This window comes from Sapajus apella, unplaced genomic scaffold (assembly GCF_009761245.1).
Source record: "Sapajus apella isolate SASKATOON/1434 unplaced genomic scaffold, GSC_monkey_1.0 scaffold1, whole genome shotgun sequence".
In the NCBI taxonomy this organism is placed as follows: domain Eukaryota; kingdom Metazoa; phylum Chordata; class Mammalia; order Primates; family Cebidae; genus Sapajus; species Sapajus apella.
The window spans coordinates 16,021,751-16,026,999 of NW_022436941.1; positions in this window are offsets into that span (position 1 = coordinate 16,021,751).

The following is a 5,249-nucleotide window of genomic DNA, read 5'->3' on the forward strand; positions in this document are numbered from 1 at the left end:
TAGTTTCTAAAGATATTACCACTTGGGAGAAAGGTGTACAGAATTCCTCTTATTATTTTTTACAACTTAATGTGAATCTATAATTATATGAAAATAAAAAGTTTAATTGAAAATATCAGGTTTACCTTAATAATACATATAATAAAAAGCGAGACCAGTAACAACATGGACTCTAATAGAAGAGGGATCAGTAAGTTATGGTCCACAGGCCAAATCTGGCTCACTGCTTGTTTTTATAAATAACCTTTTACTGGAACACTGCTGTCTTAGTAAATTATCTATTGTCTATGGATGCTGCTGTGCTACAACGGCAAAATCAAATTGTTGCATTGGAGATGGTATGATCCACAAAGCCTAAAATATTTACTATCCTGCTCTTTACTAAATATATTTGCCGATATAGAATATAAACTAGGCTGGGCTGAGTGGCTCACGCCTGTAATTCTAGCATTTTGGGAGGTTGAGGTGGGTAGATTGCTAGAGTCCAGAAGTTTGAGACTAGCTTGGACAAAATAGGGAGATCCTTTCTCTGTCAAAAATAAACAAATAAGCTGGGCATGGTAGTGTGTGCCTGTAGTTCCAGCTACTTGGGAAGCTGAGGCAGGAGGATCACTTGAATCCAAGAGGCTGAGGCTACAGTGAGTCGTGATCACATCACTGTACTCCAACCTGGGCAAGACCTCCTGCCCAGGGGAAGACCTTGTCTTAAAAAAAAAGGAAAAGAATATAAACTCTACCAGAGAAAGTACCTTGTCAGCTTTATTTATCACTGTTTCTTAGCACGTTACCTAGCACATTGTGGGTACACAATCATCATTTGCTAAATTAAGGAAGCAGCATACTAAGGAAATTTGAGTGTGCTAAGAAGAGGGTGAGTGAAAGAATGTAAAAACCTCATCTTGGGATGATGACTGTACATTTTCTAAAGCCCATGGCAATGAAATGCAACGCCAACTGCCTTTAATAGACCGATAGAAGAAGAGGATTGCAGGTCTCACATAAGTCCACAGGATCCACATGAGACCAATGCAATGAAAAGAATTTGTAAAGGCAAGAATTAACTGTGCAGAGGGTATAATGTAATTCTAATTCGTCATTAGTCAGGCATCTTACTTCCTTTTAGGTGTATAACATAGAGCAACAGTTCAGTCTTTGAGATATGCTTATAGTTAAGTCACTAAAACTGATGAATTTCATCAGAAGATTTCTACCTGTTTCGGGGGAATGCTCCTATTATCTCATTACAGTGGCACACTCCTCTCACTCTGTTCAAGAGAAGAATTACTAAAAACAGGAGTGAAAAAAATCCAAACTTTTAAGTTGACTATAATTTTGAAATTTTGATTATACCAATGAAGATTTGAATTTAAATGGGCTCTGGCAAATTGTATGGCAAAAATATTTCTTGATAATATCAAGAATAAACTTCAAATTGTTTGCTAAACTTTGACTTCCTCCAAGGCAGGAATCACATTATCATACTGTAGTCTTAAGAATAGTTTCCAGGAAATACAGTTGGTGCTGAGAAGATGAGAAGAGGAAATAATGAAAGCAGAGTCTGGAGCCAGACAACACTGGATTTGAATCTCTGGGCCTGGAACAATTTAATTTTCCTTGCGGGGGCTCATCTGAAATGAAGCAAATGATTCCTGTCTCATAACGTTGTTCTGAGGATTAAATCAGGGTGGAGAGTGCTTGGGCTATGGGATACACTCGTAGACACTCAGCAAATGTCAGTGCCTTTTCCTTGGACTAAAAGACAAAGGAAATAGGGATAAGAGAAAGGAGCATCTTCCGGGATCTGCAGTCGGCAGAGAGGAATGTCTTGCCTGTGGGACGCTATCTCCTACCTGTTTCCCTGGGAGGAGTAGGATTCTCATTTGTGTTGTGCCTGCGGCATTGCTGTGCAGTGTATCTAAATGATTGGGCCAGGCGCGGCAGCTCGCGCCTGTAATTCCAGCAGTTTGGAAGGCTGAGGTGGGTGGATCACTTGAAGTCAGGAGTTGGAGACCAGCCTGGCCAATATGGCAGAACCCCATCTTTACAAAAAATACAAAAGTTAGCCAGGTGTAGTGGTGTGCGTTTGTAATCTCAGCTACTCGAGAGGCTGAGGCTGGAGAATCGCTTGAGCCTGGGAGGCGGAAGTTGCAGTGAGCTGAGATCATGCCACTGCACTGCAGCCTGGTGACAGAGTGAGACTCCATCTCAAAAAAAAAAAAAAAAAAAAAGATTGGTCTCCATGATATTTCTAAAAGATCATTTTGTTCATGAAACGTAACATAGCTGCCTAAACAAATCAAACAAAACCCTCCGTTTGTGTGGTTTGTGTATTTGTTGCTGAGGAGAAGTTTCCAATGAAGCTCTCCTTTGCAGGTGCTGGCCTAACAGGAATGACTGATAGCAGCTGACCATGCTGGAATCCATTCATCTAGTTTCTTGAGGTACCCTCTGCCCTCTGTTTTTGGTGCCCTGTCTAAACCCACAGGAAAATGGTTTCCCAATTTGTTTGATTAAAATGATTATTTAAAAAAAATACTCTTGGTTACAAAAATTATTTCTTATGCCTGGAGTCATTTCCTTTTATCACGTTACACACGAAATGATAAGAAGCAGCATTCTCTGAGAGGCAGTGCTTTTGTGCTACCTAACACTGAGGGTTTGACCTTGAGTCAGTTTCTGCAGCAGCTCTGTTTTGTTGCTGTTACAGACCGCCCGTCAATGACTGTGGCCAGTTTACGAATTCAGCATGAAGCAAAATTATGATGAAGCACGTTTACTGTGGATAGCAATTTATTATTATACTAAAACATATTTGAGAGGAAAATGTGACAAGAAGAAAGGTAGACAGAAGGTACTGTGACTGTCTGGGGATTATTACCTTACCTAAACTAGGGGGAAATAATAAAGCAAGCTTCAGACTGTGGACTGTGTCAGCTCTGGATAAACAGCGAATCAAAGAACACAAGCTTACCCTGTGACAAAACTACTTAGCGGCCACCAGGCAAAGTGAGTACGGGGTATACACCAGCTTTGCATTTTTAGGAAATGTTTTAAAATTATTAAATACAGCCGGTATTTTTTCCGGCATTTCCTTTTGCAGCTCTAATTTCCAAGACCAAAAGCCACATTGCTAGAAAAATAATCCACCCTAGAACTCCTGTTTTCTCTTTCCCAAATGGGTGTTAGTTTTACTCTGAATTATTTTATTCACTTTACAAATAAATGTTAAATACTGTAGGAAGAAAAAGAACTGAGAAATGGGGTACTTCCAGCTGGTATGTTAATTGGACACTGTTTATTCAACAGCAGCGTTAAGAATATAAAAACCTCATCACCAGTCTTCTCTGGAAAGAAAGCCTCTGCAAATAATAGCACTTATGTAAAACTTAAGGACTGAATGTTCGTTGTTTATGAGTAACATAGTATTAGCATATTAAAATCATTACTAACCAGTGCTGGAAGATGTGTTCCGAAGCCTATCAATGTGCTAATGGTAGTAGTCTTGGAAACTCCACATCTGCCACAGGATTAATTACTCACATAAAACATTATCATTTCCCACATCTCCTATGAGAAGGAGCTGCTGCTGGAGTGATTAATGGCTCCGCATGATATACAAAGGAATAAATAGGAAGGGGACACAGTGGAGGGAGAGATCTGCTCTTGACTCACACCAGAACAAGTTGAAGGACCTCAGTGGTATAACATTTATTTCTCGAGGCCTTTAAGCAATTAAAAAGAAATACCTGGCACAAGCTCTGGGAAACTTAGTTGTTTAGATGACCAATACTGCCCTCCCCCAGAGGCCTTTACGTAGGAGAGGATGAAGGTGGAGGGAAAGTTAGGTCAGAGTGAAACTGGCCACTAGAGGTAGGTGAACTGGCTGCTGTTTGTTGATGCAACGTTTTCTAGATCCTTCTGTCGGCATTCCTTATTTACTGAAGCTCAGCTCAGAGGTCACTTCCAAGGTCTGCGCTGGCTTCTCTCCTCACTGCTATACCTTCTGTTAGATGTCAAGCTGAGGCAGATTCAATTTTGAGAGGATGGAAGCAAAGAGAAGCGGAAGCATTTGAAAGACAATTTATTGTTTACAATTAAAACTAGGGGATTATAGTTCAAAGGTGAGAACCCAGTCTGCAATTAAGGCCTGCAAGAAGACTTAAACAAGCTATTATATGACAATTACCACAAATGGGAACAGGAGGTAATCTATTGATTGCGTCCCTGAGCACCCTTCCATGTTGTCCATCATTCCAGCCAAGCACCTCTGTCAACCCCTACACTACCTCCAGTTTGCAATAAATTGGCCAGCCTGATTTTTGTTTGTTGGTTTGTTTATCGTTTTTTGGCTCTTCTGTGTTTCAGAAAAGAGAGAAACAGACTTTCCAAACACAACCAGTCCTTGAGTTTAGAAAATGCACCCCACTTCTTTGCTTCTATCTTTCCTTTATTTTCCATAGGCCTTTTCTGGGGGACAGACTTTCACAATTGGGATTTGGAAAGTTAAAGCTATAAGTGCAAAAGAATTCAAGACAATCTTCAAAGTGTTTCAGCATCATTATAATTAGAAACACAACTATAGAGAAGTTAATGGTCATTTAAATTGATCAGCTGGATATCAGATGATAAGTGGTTTGGAACTGGAGCTGCATGTGGATGTGGGTCTCAGTAAACAAAGGTAAAATCTGACCAGCTGAATGGCTAAATTTATAAGCCCATGAACCTGTAGAAATGCTACATATGCAGGTGACAAGGATGAGCACTGTGGGGTTTTCAGGGAAAATGGCATTAGTGGGGCATCCTGTTGAGTTTTCTTACTCGCTGGTAAATCTCTGCAACTTTGATTAAGCATTTAAATACTACTCTTTCTACAGAAGATTTGGGAGAACCTACTAGCACCTCAAGTTGTGTTCTTAAAGTGTCTCCATCTTTAACTCAGTCAAGTGTTATCTTTTCATTAGGTAGATCCAGTATAGCTCACTGGCATTCCGATTTTCCAAGGACTTACATAAGCTCAGGCAGAATCATCTTGGCCCTAAGGATTGAGGTAACGAGGAGGTGGCAGTGGAAGTGAGAAGGAGGCAGAGAGAGAGAGACAGAGAGAGAGAGAGAGAAACCCCAATGAGTGTCCTCTTAGAGGATCATCTGTTTTCCCTCACAAAAGTATTCCTTGTTCCAGATCATTCTTTTGAAATAAAAAGTGATAAAAAGGCAACCTAAATCACAGCTTACTTTCTGTTATGCCATTA